Genomic DNA, 17,158 nt, shown 5'->3' on the forward strand with positions numbered 1-17,158 from the left:
CTGCCTGGAGGTAGGAACATGCCAGCATTTATGCTGCAACATGTATCTCCTCAGACCCACTTTATCTAACCTGGTGCACCTTACTTTAAAAAAAAGTTTAAATGATATTTTTTATTCTCAGACCTTTGGAGAATATGTTATATATGTGAACAGTATGGTTCAGCCTCAGATATTCACCAGGGAGGGGAATGGAATTAGAGGTTAGGAATAGAGTTTGTGGCAGAAGTGGTCTTCCTGATATTTAATTGAAAGAAATGTTTGTTCATCCAATACTGAATGCTGACTGAGATACTCATGTAAGGCACAACCAATTTAGTAGCACATTGAAAGATGCTCTGCAGCCACCCGAGAAGCTGGGCCCCCAGCACCAGCTAACACTTTCAGGAGTGTTTGCAAGGCAGTGGGGGAGATGAAGTCAGCACATTAAAGTTGGAATATTGGGCAAGTGGTGCAGTGTTTACAATGAACTAAGGAACCTTGATGTCAGCAGTACTGCATAACCTGTCATATGCCTGAGAACCAGTTACTTAAAATATAGGTTCAGTGTGGATGGCCTGAATATGGCAGGTGACATTTTATTGCAGGGATAAGGGGGAGATGGAACGGTAGGTACACAGCACCAGGTGGTTTGGAGCATGTAATGGAATTCATTTGAAATCAGCTATCACCAGAATCTAGTTCACCCCTCAAGTTCCATGATTTATGGCAAAGTTTCAGGGCTTTCTTCGAAATGCAAAAGAAAAGAGCGTTAGCAGCTTCCCCCTATCTCCCTCATCTCATCAGCAGGTCTGCAACTGGTGCAGATAGACACTTAAGATTTTTATCAATTAATGAAGTTTTCTGAAACCCCTGTTATGTTATCCTGTTGTTCTCTCTCATTGATAGTTTGCTTTGCAATTTTATGTTCATTGTAAAGAATAATTCAGAATCCCAGCTTGTAAAACACAATGGTGATGTGTTGATTTTCTCCTCCCATTTCTCCGTGTAGTGCGTAGAGGTGAATTCCCACGCACAAGAAGCATTAAAACGTTAAACTACTGAAATTTCTTGAAATCTCAGGGCAACTTAACTTTGCTGAGCAAGTAATGAATAACCAAATGGTGGCACCGTGGCACTGCTGCCTCACAGCGCCACAGACACGTGTTCAATTCCAGCCTTGGGCAAGGGTGTGGAGTTGGTACGTTCTCCCCGCGTCTGCGAGGGTTTCTGTGGCTGCTTTGGCTTCTTCCCACAGTCCAAAGATGTGCAGGTTAGGTGGACTGGCCATTCTAAATTGTCTTAGTGTCCAAGGGTGCTCTTTCAGAGGGTCGGTACAGACACGATGGGCCTAATGGCCTCCTTCTGCACTGGAGGGATTCTATAATTCCAAGTGATCAAGTGGTACAAAACAAGCTGATTAAGATGCACAAAAAGAGGATAGAGCCAGCAGTGAGACCTGACAGTTCGGCTCTCCACCAATTTTTATTTATTCTAAAATTAAATAAACAAAATTTCAATGAAACAGCTTTTTTAAGCGTGTGCAAAAATGAGGAGAAGCTATTCCACCCATTTCTTTTTTTAAAAAGAATTTTTATTCAAATTTTCACAAAATATCAATAACAGAAAAGACTAAGAACAGAAAGAACCCCCCCCCCCCCCCATATACAAAAAAGAAATAATAAATGAACACCCAACATTATCAAAAAACAAATATACACGTCCCTTCAGCCCAAAACAAAGGGACCCCCCCCCCCCCCCGGGTTGCTGCTGCTGCTGGCCTTATTTCTACCGTTCTGCCAAGAAATCCAGGAATGGTTGCCACCTCCTGAAGAACCCTTGCACTGATCCCTTTAGGGCAAATTTCACCCTCTCCAATTTAATAAACCACGCCATATCGTTGATCCAGGCCTCCACGCTTGGGGGTCTCGCATCCTTCCACTGAAGAAGAATCCTCCGCCGGGCTACAAGGGACGCAAAGGCCAGAATGCCGGCCTCTTTCGCGTCCTGCACTCCCGGCTCCTCTACAACCCCAAATATTGCGAGCCACCAGCCCGGTTTGACCCTGGATCCTACCACCCTCGACACCGTCCTTGCTACACCCTTCCAAAATTCCCCCAGCGCTGGGAATGCCCAGAACATATGGGCATGGTTTGCTGGGCTCCCTAAGCACCTAATACACCTGTCCTCGCTCCCAAAGAACCGGCTCATCCTTGTCCCGGTCATGTGAGCCCTATACAGCACCTTAAACTGTATGAGGCTAAGCCTCGCACAAGAAGAGGAGGAGTTCACCCTTCCTAGGGCATCCGCCAACGTCCCCTCCTCAATCTCCTAACCCAACTCTTCCTCCCATTTACCCTTCAGCTCCTCCACCGAGGCCTCGTCTACCTCCTGCATCAATTGGTACGTGGCGGAGATCCTCCCCTCTCCAACCCACACCCCCGAGAGCACCCTGTCCTGGACCCCACGCGGCGGCAACAGAGGGAACTCCGCCACCTGCCGCCTGACAAACGCCCTTACCTGCATGTACCTAAAGGTGTTCCCCGGGGGGTGCCCGAACTTCCCTTCCAGCACACCCAGGCTCGCAAACTTCCCATCTACAAACAGGTCCCCCAACCTCCTAAAACTTGCCCTGTGCCAACTCAGGAACCCGTCGTCAGTTCTCCCCGGGACAAACCGGTGGTTCCCCGTATCGGGGACCCCATCAAGGCCCCCACCGCCCCCCTGTGCCGTCTCCATTGCCCCCAAATTTTGAGGGTAGCCGCCACCACCGGGCTCGTGGTATACCTCGTTGGAGGGAGCGGCAGCGACGCTGTTACCAGCGCCTCCAGGCTCGTGCCCACACAGGACGCCATCTCCATCCTCTTCCATGCTGCCCCTTCCATTACCCACTTACGCACCATCGCTGCGTTGGCAGCCCAATAATACCCACAGAGGTTGGGCAACGCCAGCACCCCCCTATCCCTGCCCCGCTCCAAGAACACCCTTCTCACCCCCGTGCGCCCACACAAACCCCGTAATTCTCCTGTTAACCCGCCTGAAAAAGGCCTTCGGGATAAGGATGGGGAGGCACTGGAACAGGAACAGAAATCTCGGGAGCACCGTCATCTTGACTGATTGCACCCTACCCGCCAGAGACAGCGGCAACATGTCCCATCTCTTGAACTCATCCTCCATCTGCTCCACCAGCCTTGTGAGGTTAAGCTTACGTAAGGCCCCCCCAGCTCCTGGCCACTTGGACCCCCAAGTACCTGAAGCTCCTCTCTGCCCTTTTTAGTGGGAGCCTACCAATCCCCCCCCCCCCCCTTCCTGGTACCCCGGGTGTACAATGAACAGCTCGCTCTGCCCCAAATTGAGCTTGTACCCCGTGAAATCCCCAAATTCCTGGAGAATCCTCATCACCGCCGGCATTCCCCCCACCGGGTCCGCCAGATACAGTAATCGGTCATCCGCAGAGAGCGACACTCGGTGCTCCTCCCCACCCCGCACCAGCCTCCTCCAGTTCCTCGACTCCCTCAGCGCCATGGCCAGGGGTTCAATTGCCAGTGCAAAAAGCAGGGGGGGACAAGGGACACCCCTGCCTTGTCCCTCGGTATAACAGAAAATACTCCAACCTCCTCCTTTTCGTGGCCACGCTCGCCATCGGGGCCTCATATAACAGCCTCACCCACCTGACAAACCCCTCCCCAAACCCGAACCTTTCCAGCACCTCCCACAAGTACCCCCACTGAACCCTATCAAAGGCCTTCTCCGCATCCAACGTCACCACTATCTCTGCCTCCCCTTCTACCGCCGGCATCATTATACCATTCAAGAGCCTCTGTATGTTAGTGTTCAGATGCCTCCCCTTCACAAACCCCGTTTGATCCTCGTGGATAACCTGCGGCACACAGTCCTCTATCCTCGTGGCTAAAATCTTCGCCAACAGCTTGGCGTCTACATTTAAGAGTGAGATCGGCCTGTATGACCCACACTGCAGGGGATCCTTGTCCCGCTTAAGGACCAAGGAAATCAGAGCCCGAGACATCGTCGGAGGCAGAGCCCCCCCTTCCCTTGCCTCGTTGAAGGTCCTAACCAACTGGGGGCCCAACAGGTCTGCATACATCTTATAGAATTCGACCGGGAACCCATCCGGCCCCGGCGCCTTCCCCGACTGCATGCTCCCTATCCCTTTGACCAGCTCCTCCAGCTCAACCGGCGCCCCCAGTCCCTCCACCTGTCCCTCCTCCACCCTCGGGAATCTCAGCCAGTCCAAAAAGCGCCCCAGCCCCCCTCCTCCACTGGGGGTTCGGACCGATACAGTTCCTCATAAAAGTCCCTGAAGACCCCATTAATGTCTTCCCCCCTGCGCACCACATTTCCTCCCCTATCCTTAACTCCACCAATCTCCCTAGCCGCATCCTGCTTACAGAGCTGGTGGGCCAGCATCCTGCTCGCCTACTCCCCATATTCATACATCGCTCCCTGTGCCTTCCTCCACTGAGCTTCCGGCTTTCTGGTGGTTAGCAAGTCAAACTCAGCCTGGAGACTACGCCACTCCCTCAGCAATCCCTCCTCCGGAGCCTCCGCATATCTCCTGTCCACCCTCACCATCTCCCCCACCAGTCTCTCCCTCTCCCAGTCTGCCCCACTCTGCTCTCTCCTCTCCCTGTGGGCTCGAATGGAGATCATCTCCCCCCTAACCACCGCCTTCAGCGCCTCCCAGACCATCCCCACTTGGACCTCCCCATTGTCATTGGCTTCCAGGTACCTCTCGATACATCCTCGAACCCACCCGCCCACCTCCTCGTCCGCCAGCAGCCCCACCTCCAAGCGCCAAAGCGGGCGCTGGTCTCTCTCCTCCCCCTGCTCGAGGTCCACCAAGTGCAGGGCGTGGTCAGAAATGGCCATCGCCGAATACTCAGCATCCTCCACCCTCGCAATCAGCGCCCTACTCATAATGAAAAAATCAATCCGGGAATAGGCCCTATGCACATGGGAGAAGTATGAAAATTCCCTGGCCCTTGGCCTCGCAAACGTCCATGGATCCACCCCTCCCATCTGGTCCATAAACCCCCTCAACACCTTAGCCGCCGCTAGCCTCCTACCCGTCCTGGACCTGGATCGATCCAGTGGCGGATCCAGCACCGTGTTGAAATCCCCCCCCCCATTATCAGGCCCCCCCGCCTCCAAATCTGGAATCCGGCCCAACATGCGCCGCATGAAACCCGCATCGTTCCAATTCGGGGCGTATACATTGACCAGCACCACCCGCTCCCCTTGCAGCTTGCCGCTTACCATCACATACCTCCCGCCGCTGTCTGCCACCACATTCGATGCCTCAAACAACACCCTCTTCCCCACCAGGATCGCCATCGCCCGATTTTTTGCATCCAGCCCCGAATGAAACACTTGGCCTACCCATCCCTTCCTCAATCTAACCTGACCCTTTGGCGCTTGGAGGTGGGGCTGCTGGCGGACGAGGAGGTGGGCGGGTGGGTTCGAGGATGTATCGAGAGGTACCTGGAAGCCAATGACAATGGGGAGGTCCAAGTGGGGACGGTCTGGGAGGCGCTGAAGGCGGTGGTTAGGGGGGAGATGATCTCCAGGTGCGTCCCCTGAAGCATGGCCACATCCGCCTTCAGCCCCTTCAGGTGCGCAAACACGCGGGCCCGTTTGACCGGCCCATTCAGTCCCCTCACATTCCAGGTTATCAGCCGGATCAGGGGGCTACCTGCCCCCCTCCCCCGTCGACTAGCCATTACCCTTCCTCTGTCCGCCACGTGCCCGCGCCCCCCGCTGAGCCCGTTCCCCACGGCGACAGACCCCCATCCCGACCCCCTCTACATGCTCCAGCTCCTTCTCGGCCATTCCAGCAGCAACCCGGTACCCCCCCTATTCCCCCCCCCCCCCCCCCCCCCAAAGCTCGGGCCCCCCCTAGCTGCGTAACCCCTGCCATTGTACTTCCGTAAGTCAGCCGACTCCTGCTGATCCTGGCTGCTGCCGCCACCCCAATGACCCTCCCCAGTGCAACACAACCAGCGCGCTCCCCCACCCCCCCCCCCCCACCCAGTGCCGGCCCCGCCCACTGCTCCTCCAGCGCGGGAGAGAAGCCCGCGCTTCCATCCCAAGCCCCCCCCCCCCCCCCCCCCCGACCCAACACGCGGGAAAAGACGGGCACATGACCCAACAGGATCGCGAATCAATCCCAAACTCTCAACCAGTGAAAAAAACAGACGTGACAAAATGCCCAAGTAAACAGATAACAGTCCAAAAAAAGCAAAAAAGCAGAACAGCAAAAAGACATCATCAAATAGAACCGATAAAAGCGAAAGGATACCAAGGAGGACAAAGCCTCTGGGCTGTGTACACCGTTCCCTGCCCCCCAGTCTTCAGTCCAAGTCCAGCTTCTCTGCCTGGACGAAAGCCCAGGCCTCCTCCGGAGAGTCAAAATAGAACTGGCGGTCTTTATAAGTGACCCAGAGGCGTGCCGGCTGTAACAGGCCAAGCTTGACCCCCTTCTTGTGAAGCACTGCCTTCGTCCGATGAAAACCGCCCTTCGCTTTGCCACCTCCGCACTCCAGTCCTGGTAGATCCTGACCTCCGCATTCTCCCACTTACTACTCCTCTCCTTCTTCGCCGATCTCAGCACACACTCACGGTCGACGAAGCGGTGAAAACGGACGAGCACCGCCCGAGGCTGCTCGTTTGGCTTGAGTTTCCTCAGCAGCACCCGATGGGCACCCTCCAGCTTCAAGGGTCCCTGGAACGACCCCGCGCCCATTAGCGAGTTCAGCATCATAGTCACATAGGCCCCCAAATCCGAACCTTCCAGCCCCTCTGGGAGGCCTAGAATCCGTAGGTTCTTTCGACAGGCGTGGTTCTCCATCTCTTCCATCCTCGCTGACCACTTCTTGTGGAGCGCCTCATGCGACTCCACCTTCACTGCCAGGCCCAGGAGTTCATCCTCGCTCTCCGAGGCCTTTTGCCGAAGCTCTCGGATCTCCACACCCTGAGCCGTCTGGGTCGCCATGAGCTTGTCCAGGGAGGCCTTAAGCGGTTCCAGGATCTCTGCCTTCAGCTCCCTGAAGGAGCGCTGAAGCAGCTCCTGCTGCTCCCGCGCCCACTGCTGCCACGCTGCTGATTCCCCGCCCGCCGCCATCTTGCCATTCCTGCCTCGCATCTTTCTCTGCTCCAAAGCCACTTTTTTGACTGCTCCGCTCCTGGTCCAGGCCATCCACCGGTGGAGAATCTTAGAGGAAGTGTTCCCACACGGGGAAAAGTCCAACCAGTACCGCTGCGGGCCTTTAAAAGAGCCCAAAAGACCAAAAATAGCGGGAGCTACCGAACGTGCGGCTTAGCTCCGCATCACCGCAACCGGAAGTCCTATTCCACCCATTTCAACTCTTCTCTGATCACAGCACGCAATTGCCAATTGTATATTGCCAAGAGTTTTTGCGTGCACTTTGCTGCCATTAGATCGCTCCAAATATTTAATCACAATGCAAGTAAGTATTTTCTGACATCAGTCCTGAGCCTGCCATTTGTCACTTCTGCTTCCTCACACTGACATAATTGTTTTACCCGAAAGACTGCTCCGGATTAACTCTTTCATTCCACATGGATACTTTACTACATTTATGAGGTGCACCAATTTAATCAACTTAATTTCAGGTATCCAAAATAAACCAGGACCTAAGGAAATATCAGCACATCTTCCTGCTGTTGGAACACAATATCAACTAGGGCACTGCCAACTCGGATTGATGACGGACAAGATTTAAAAAACAAAATACCTACAACATAGGGCGCAATCTTCCCAAGAGGGAACAAAGTCCCCAAGCGAGCGCGTTTAGCCGCATGTTTCCCAGCACTTGCAGTGCCGAAAACCACATGGTTATTCAACCCTACTCGCAGTGAATAAGGGGCCTAAATGGGGAATGCACCAAGGCCGCACATAGCCCTGTTTTATCTGGGGAGCTCTGCTCGCCAGAACGTCCGATTGTAGCAAGACATTGGACACCATTTTTAAATCATTGCGAGCCTGCTGAATCCCGGGAGATGCTTTTCCTATTTTAAAATTATATTTAGAGTACCCAATTCATTTTTTTCAATTAAAGGGAAATTTAGCGTGGCCAATCCACCTACTCTGCACATCTTTTGGGTTGTGTGGGCTAAACCCACGTAAACATGGGGAGAATGTGCAAACTCCACATGGACAGTCAACCAGAGCAGGGATCGAACTTGGGACCTTGGTTCCGTGAGGCAGCAGTGCTAACCACTGCACCACTGTGCTGCCCTGGGAGATGCTTTTCCAATGCAGCTTGGCTGGAAGGTCGTGCCCATAGTCTCTGGTTGTTCGATAATCACTTCCCTGATCTATGCTGGATATCATGTTTCCTCCAGCCTTTAGAATAGTTCAATCTTACAAGGAAAAAGGCACATAAACTTTAATGCCAGACTCTGGTGTCTCATCCCCCAACATTCACTCGGTAAACCAAGACGATTAGAGTTCAGTTCTTGGTCTGTGCTTATTCAGCTGACCTCTGCTGGACTAAAACTAAGCAGGCTACGATTGGTCTCAGGATTCCTGATTCCTCCAGCGGAAAATTTATGCATTCATGATGAGAATAAGTACGTTTGTAAGACTTAGTTCAACTGTGATTGTCGCATCACCACACACCAAAACAATGGAATAGCCTGCCAACAATTGACGGTTAAGCTTAAGGTGAAGAATTAAAATCTGCGGTGCCAGTGGAAATGTCAATTAATACCCTTAGAAAAAAAGTAAGATGAAAGGAAAAGTTGGCATAATAATAAAATGTCTCAACATTGTGAGGTCTATCATTTCAATTCAGGACTTCCAACAGCTTGGTATCTCACGATTCACTTCATCACAATAAACTTATTTCATAGTGTATTCACTCATTAGTTACAAGGTCAAGGAAGCCCTTTTATACCTCGAACGTGTGGCTTCCTGTAGCCACTAAACCTTCAGTACTTTTTCTATATTGATTTCATAGGTAATTATCTTATAAAGACTAGATCTTTATTTTAAAAATAACCCTGTCAACCAAATTGTTTCCAGAAACTGCAGAGCTGTCAGAATTTGTTGAAAAATAAATGACTATAATTTTGAGAAGTTACTAGATGTGGTGATATGCCTGTAGATAATATTACATGTACTCAGCAGTGTGACGTCCCACCAGGTGGTGTCAGACATTAGTCATGGAATATCCGGCTACCAGCAGAAGGTTGTAAGGTGTACACGAGGATGACTAATGTAATTCTGTGATAACTTGGTCTGTATCGCATTCTGATCATTTACTTACCACGCGTCGATTAATAATCATCGTTCTAGCTAAGTCACCAGCAATTCTGGAGAATCATTTCGAGACAAGTTCACAGAACACAACACTAGACATCATATTCTGCCAAGAGTATTGGGCTACGCAGTGGCGTAATGGTATTGTTACTGGGCGAGTAATCCAGAGACCAGGTTAATGCTCTATGGATCTGGGATCAAATGTGCCTATTACAGAAGTTGAAATTGAATAAAAGACTCGAATTAAAAAAAAAAAAAAAAATCACAATAAACTTAGAAATAATGATTTGTAACAGTGTAAAAATGGATGAAATAGAACTTGTCAAGGGTATATATTCTGCTTTAATTTTTTTTAAACGGTCACGGTCAAGGTGTATGGTTTGATTTGATTTTTTGTCACATGTACCAAATTACAGTGAAAAGTATTTTTCTGCAGTCGGGGGAACGTACACAGTACATACATAGTAGACAAAAAGAATAATCAACAAAGAATATTGACAAATGGTACGTCGACAAACAGTGATTGGCTACAGTGCGGAACAAGGGGCCAAACAAAGCAAATACATGAGCAAGAGCAGCATAGGGTGTCGTGAATAGTGTTCTTACAGGGAACAGATCAGTCCGAGGGGGAGTCGTTGAGGAGTCTTGTAGCTGTGGGGAAGAAGCTATGTCTGGATGTACGGGTCTTCAGACTTCTGTACCTTCTGCCTGGTGGAAGGGTCTGGAAGAAGGCAATGCCTGGGTGGAAGGGGTCTCTGATAATGCTGTCTGCCTTCCTGAGGCAGCAGGAGGTGTACACAGAATCAATGTGGTGGTGGCAAGCTCGTGTGATGCGTTGAGCTGAGTTCACCACACTCTGCAGTTTCTTGCGATATTGGACCGAGCAGTTGCAATACCAGGCTGTGATGCAGCCAGATAGGATGCTCTCTATCACACATCTGTAGAGGTTTGTGAGAGTCGCTGCAAACATGCCAAATTTCTTTAGCTTCCGTAGGGACGTAGAAGTAGAGACATTGTTGGGCTTTCTTGACTATTGCATCAACGTGAATGGACCAGGACAGACTGTTGGCGATGGTGACCCCCAGGAACTTAAAGCTATCGACCATCTCCACTTCGGAGCCATTGATGCAGATGGGAGTGTGTGTTGTCTACGCTTCCTGAAGTCGATGATCAGTTCCTTGGTCTTTTCGACATTTAGAAGGAGGTTGTTTTTGGTAAACCATGCAACCAAGTGATTTATCTCCCTCCTGTAATCTGATTCATCGTTGTTGACATACACCCCACCACAGTCGTATCATCCGCAAACTTATAGATTGAGTTGGAGTTAAATCTTGCCACGCAATCATGTGTGCATAGGGAGTACAGTAGAGGACTGAGCACACTTCCTTGTGGGGCTCCGGTGTTGAGGACTATTGTGGAGGAAGCGCTGTTGCCTATCCTGACAGATTGCGGTCTGTTGGTGAGGAAGGCAAGGATCCAGCTGCACAGGGAGGGGTCAAGTCCAAGATTGCAGAGTTTGGCTATCAGTCTTGTCGGGATAATAGTGTTGAAGGCGGAGCTGTAGTTTATGAACAGCAGTCTTACATAGGTGTCCTGTTGTCAAGGTGTTCGAGTGTTGATTGTAGAGCCAGAGAGATAGCATCTGCTGTGGACCGGTTGTGGTGATAGGCAAACTGAAGTGGAGGCAAACTGAAGTGGATCAAGATCGTCTGGGAGGCTGGCAGTGATCCTTCTAATGACTAGCCGCTTGAAGCATTTCATGCTAACAGACATCGGGGCTACTGGTTGGTAGTCGTTGAGGCAGGCTACCTTGTTTTTCTTTGGTACTGGTATTATGGTGGTCTTGAAGGAGGTGGGGACCTCAGAGCGGAGGAGTGAGATGTTGAAGATATCTGCGAATACACTCACCAGCTGGTCTGCGCAGGCTTGGAGTGCTCGCCCAGGGACTCTGTCGGGGCCCGACACTTTCCGGAGATTCGCTTTCAAGAAGGCATTTCTTACTTCGGAGGCTGTAAAAGTGGGATGGGTATGTCCAAGGCTGTTGGGGCGAGTGGCACTGATGCATTGGCTGACTACTCGAAGCGGGCATAGAACTTGTTCAGATCGTCGGGTAGGGATGCTCTAGCCACAGATATTTCGCCTGGCCTTGCTTTATAGCCTGTGATCTTGTGTAGGCCCTGCTATAGTCGTCGTGGGGGAGTGTAGTTGGCCTGGAACTCTAGTTTGATCCGGTATTGTCTTTTTGCATCCCTGATGGCTTTCTGTACGTCGTACCTGGATTTCTTATATCGGTCAGGGAACCTATATAAGACAAGTAATCCTAAACGAAAGGGAAAATGCTGGAAAATCTCAGCAAGTCTGGCAGTATCTGTAGGGAGAGAAAAGAGCTAACGTTTCGAGTCCGATGACTCTTTGTCAAAGCCTAAAGTCTGTTGTAGAGTAAGTACTTATTTTATAAATTAAATTCCAACTCAACTGTAGAAAGGTAAATAATAAGAGTCTGAAACAGCTTATTTGACATTTCCAAGTTTAAACCATTTGTTTGTTGATGCTGTTCTTCAAAATTTCTTGCTCGTGAGCTTTGTTATGAATGCCAAACATGTTTGAAGGACAACTGAGCTCTTTTTTACAAGAGCGTATCAAAGTTTCACAAATTTAAAAAAATCAAATGACGCTGCAATTTTATTTGCAATATTAATTTTGTGCAACTTAAGATACAAAGAAAACTCCAGAATTCTCCATCGGCGGGATCGTCCGCTCCGCCGGCAGCGCACCCACGTCCACGGGTTTCCCGAAGGCATAGGGTGGCCACAATGGGAAATTCCATGGGCCAGCTGCCGGAACGGAGGATCCTTCTGCTCGTGAGGGCGCGGAGGAAAAGGCAGCTGGCAGACCGGAGACTCACCCAGCTTGTTTAAAATGCATGACACAACAAGTTAAGTATTTTAAGGAGTCAAAGCAAGGATAAATTAGTTTGGCTTCCAACGAAAGAAACAGCTAATGCTAGACAGAAGTAGAGTACGCGAATATAATCCAATATCCAAGATGCCTTTCACCTACCTTTCCAATAACATGAAGACACAAAAAATCAGGTAGGTTTTTGAGTATCATTGTATTAGCCACAGCAGCATTTCAATTGAGAGATACAAGTGCAGCACTAGATTAATTCTAAGACATCAAATTAATATTTTGAGCAAAAGCACTGTGGAAAAACCCCTGATGGTTTTTTTACGCGTTTCACCAAAGAATTGTTTTCATATTCAAAAATCCCCCTTCAGCCATTGAAACACAAAACTAACATATTCCAAGATATGAAAGAGTACAACACAATAATTTTTGCCACTAGATGTTTGAAGAACTGAGGAGCAAAAAAAAAATACACTGATAGCTTGGTTTGTGATGCATTATGCTGAGGGGTGAGGATGGGGAAGAGAGGGTAAACATCGATATACATATACACACACAGATAAACTTTTAAAGAACACACAAGTGGCATTTATTACATGTTGCAATAATACATTGTGTTGTAATAAGCTCCTTGACAGCCAGAGGAAGCACTGTCACACGCCAACAGAGAATGTCCTGCAGTAGTTTTATTGCAACATTTTACAAGTGACCCCATCATAAAATGCACGAGCAAACAAGTCAGGTATAGGCTCTCCTCCACAAGTCAAAATTATAACAGAAATGTTACATTAAAAAAAACACTAATTCAGTTATAAGTCTATTCAGACAGACACCTCTCAATGAATTTTAGGAATATCTTTGCAGTGGTGTCAACAACTGCAACCCAACTGTGCCATGCCTCTCCTCCACTCCCCAATCACTGATGCAACTCATGCATTTGAAATCAACATTCTGAAACACAGCCTGGTCTGCCGTTCACTTTGGGTTGCTGTGGAATCTATATGACAGCAAACACTCAAAAATGCTAATTATCTCAACATCTACTTACAATATTTACCTGGCATCAAAAGCAAAACATACATAAAAAGTTTGGCCTTAGTGGCTTGACTGGCATCAGACCAACGGAACTGGTCACTTCCTGAAGCAGTTCTGGGATATACAAGGGTAAAAGACATCATTTTTGTTTTTTCATCTATTCATTTGCTACTTAGTTTAGTGTGGCAACTTGCTAATGCAGAGAACAAATAACAAAAACACATTTTCACACTATCTGAGATCTGTGTCTTAAATATACTCAACAACTGAGAATCCACAATCCTCAGGAGGTAGAAAAGTCCAAAGATTCACAAACCAGAGTGACGGAATTTCTCTTCTTGGTCCTAAATGGCTGACCCCTTGTTCTGGAACTATGACTCCTAGTTTTAGACACACCAGCCAGGGTAACAGCCACTCAGCGTCTAATTTGTCTAGTCCTTTAAGAATTCTACACATTTTTATTAGGCCATTATAAACTCCAGAGAATATAGACTCATTCTTTTCACTCTCTCCTTGTATGTCAGCCTTCAATCAAGTGAACCTTTGTTGCACCCACTCTATGGTTGGATGTAAGAGCTATATTCTAATCTCCAGTTTTGTTCCTCTCAGTACATGAAATACTAATTGCATTTCATCTCTCTACTGTTTCTAGTTACAATGTTTTCATTTGTCAAGTGTACATCAAATTCCCCAGATGTATTTTTCTTGGGTAAGGAGACCACAATTGCACTCAATTGTAGGTATAATTAGGATCCTCGCATTTCCTACACCTTTCCAATACATTATAGTAAACAGAGAAGCACTGAAAGGAATGAAGTAAGTGTTTTGATTTCTACGCCTCTGGAAGGATGGCTCACATGGATTAAACTCCCTCAGCAACCAAAGTGCCATTCTTCCAGTTGTAGCCTAGATGAGCATTTTATCATAGAATTTACAGTGCAGAAGGAGGCCATTCGGCCCATCGAGTCTGCACCGGCTCTTGGAAAGAGCACCCTACCCAAGGTCAACACCTCCACCCTATCCCCATAACCCAGTAACCCCACCCAACACTAAAGGGCAATTTTGGACACTAAGGGCAATTTATCATGGCCAATCCACCTAACCTGCATATCTTTGAACTGTGGGAGGAAACCGGAGCACCCGGAGGTAACCCACGCGCACACAGGGAGGATATGCAGACTCCGCACAGACAGTGACCCAAGCCGGAATCGAACCTGAGACCCTGGGGCTGTGAAGCAATTGTGCTAACCACAATGCTACCGTGCTGCCCATTTGTGGGCAATTCAAACACAAAAACCATCACTGTCAAGCTGAACCAACATGGAAACTCTGAGGCTATTTAACTCCGTGCAAAACAGGGAAAAGACAGCGACCTTCCCAGTTAGCACTTCTCACTATCAACAACAATGCATTTCTTCAACGAATTACCAAGCAGCTCTAATGCCAACACTATCTCCCCCCATCTTCAAATAAATGCAATAACCATGGCAGAACAAAGACATTCTATAAAATGGGGTAACTACCCAATGAAAAGACACAATTCTGCAATAAGATTAATCATTAAACCTTTATCTTAATATCTTTTATAAAATTTCCATTGCCATCCACAACATTAATGAGGTGGTTAATACTGTTCTAGATTTCATACACTGCTTGTTTAATAACCTGTGACAATATCAAGCCTGCTTTTGTGATACAGCAAGCTCATTCTTTGTGCAATTATAGCAATATCCACTATGTTCGAGCAATTGCTATGAACTCTGGGTCAAACACAGTGTACAATTCCACAAAATCACTGTGTGTGGGGAAAGGGGAGCGGAATTAGTGGAAGATTAAATACAGTTTAGCTCAAAGTAATCAGCTCATGTAGTCTGTTTGTGTGAACTGACTCAATCCTATGACGGACAGCAAGGAGAGTTAAAATAAAATGTAAAAGATGTGTGATACACTGAGGGCAAAATGCCCATGCTCCAAATGCGGAATAATTTCAATTGGCAGGGACGCCAGATTATGAAAAGACAGTTAATGACTTACAAATCTTCCACTTCACATCAGAAGATAATTACAAATGAGTATGGCAGACTTCCCATCTTAATTCAGCAACCCTGAAAGGTCAAAAGACCACCCTCCAATCTCAGCATCTATGAGACTTTAGCTTATTCCTCTTCCTGGATAACTCTGCTTAAAGGCGCAATACCTGATAGGAGTCTTCAATTTACCTTTTACCAGGCCTAATCATACCCACTAGCCGTAAAAGTACTATCACAAATTTCCCTCATCCAGTTTCTTGTCTATCTTATAAAACTCTATAAAGATTACATTTCAGGCATCTCCATGCTGATAAGCAAAGGACAAAATGGGGTTGGGAGGAATAATCCAAATTGCTAACATCTGATTATGATATGGCAAAAACATGGAGCTGGATTCTCGCCATCGGGATTCTCCATTTTACCGGCAGCCCGGGGTTCCCGACGTCGTGGAGCTGCCCCACAATGGGAAACCCCATTGGTCAGCCGGTGAAATGGAGAATCCCGATGGCGTGCCACATCAGAAATCTGGTGCAGCGGGAAGGAGAATCCCACCCATTATCTTTCTCGGGCAAGGGTAGAATAAGGTTGTGGTGCTTCCTTTGTCGCTAAAAAAGCCTGCTAGAACTTAAAGAATAAGCTCATATATAATGAGTGATCACTTGGAGGAAGAAATAGAAGTCCACCAGAACCTGCAGATCCAGTCCCAACCAGAGATAATGCCTTCAGGATTAAATTATTTTACCAATGGGCTAAACTATTCAAGTCATTCCCGATACACCTGTTAATGAGCAATTTTCCTGAAGAAATCAGAGAATAGGCGTTTTCTTAAGCCAGTGGGTACAACATGGTATGCAAAGACCGAGAAGGGGAGAAAATAATAATTTGAGCTTTTAGAAAAAAATGATTAAAGACCTGTTTAATTTTGAATACTGTATGCAAACCAATTTGTTTTTAATAAATAGAGTGATCAATGGGCATGCAATAATTAAATAGATCTATTTTATTACTAAAGTCTAATAATGCTGACAGGAAAAGACATGTCAAAGCTTTCGGTCTTGGACTCATCAGGACACTTCACAAGAAAACCAGTATAAAAGGAAAACAACAATGCTGACTGGTTGGCAAATGGACTCAAGGTTGGTAGAAGGATTGCCATGGACAATGCACTAGTTGATGGTGACTGTTAGATAACTGTCAACCTTTTTAAAAATAAATTTACAGTACCCAATTCTATTTCTTTTCCAATTAAGAGGGAATTTAGCGTGGCCAATCCACCTACCCTGCACATCTTTGGTTTGTTGGGGTGACACTCAAGCAGATGCGGGGAGAATGTGCAAACTCCACGGACAGTGACCCAGGGCTGGGATCAAATATGGGTCGTCAGTGCTGTGAGGCAGCAGTGTTAACCACTGCGCCATCAACTGCCAAGCTTTATTTGAACTTTTAACCAGGCAACTTGACCCTGACCCGAGGGAATGATAAAGCAAATTGCTTTACACTTATTTTGTTTAGCTGAAATAGGCGCATTGCATGTACATTGGTCCACGTACATAGATCTCTGAAGGTTGCCACCCAGGTTCATAGGGTTGTTAAGAAGGCGTATGCTGTGTTGGCTTTCATTAACAGGGGGATTGGGTGCAAGGTTTTGCTGCAGCTTTATAAAACCCTGGTTAGACCACACTTGGAATATTGTGTCCAGTTCTGGTCGCCTCATTATAGGAAGGATGTGGATGCTCTGGAGAGGGTGCAGAGGAGATTTACCAGGGTGCTGCCTGGACTGCAGGGCATGTCTTATAAAGAAAGGTTGAGGGAGCTAGGGCTTTTCTCACTGGAGTGAAGAAGGATGAGAGGTGACATGATAGAGGTGTACAAGGTGATGAGAGGCATGGATAGAGTGGATAGCCAG

The 17,158-nt window shown here is 47.9% G+C and overlaps 1 protein-coding gene across 1 annotated transcript in view; it reads right to left on the reverse strand.

Annotated features, from left to right (window-relative positions):
• Window positions 1-17,158, reverse strand: part of snd1 (staphylococcal nuclease and tudor domain containing 1) — a 1,128,702-nt gene that overhangs the window by 529,188 nt on the left and 582,356 nt on the right.

The sequence above is a fragment of the Scyliorhinus canicula genome, chromosome 11 (genome assembly GCF_902713615.1).
Source record: "Scyliorhinus canicula chromosome 11, sScyCan1.1, whole genome shotgun sequence".
NCBI classification, from domain to species: Eukaryota; Metazoa; Chordata; class Chondrichthyes; order Carcharhiniformes; family Scyliorhinidae; genus Scyliorhinus; species Scyliorhinus canicula.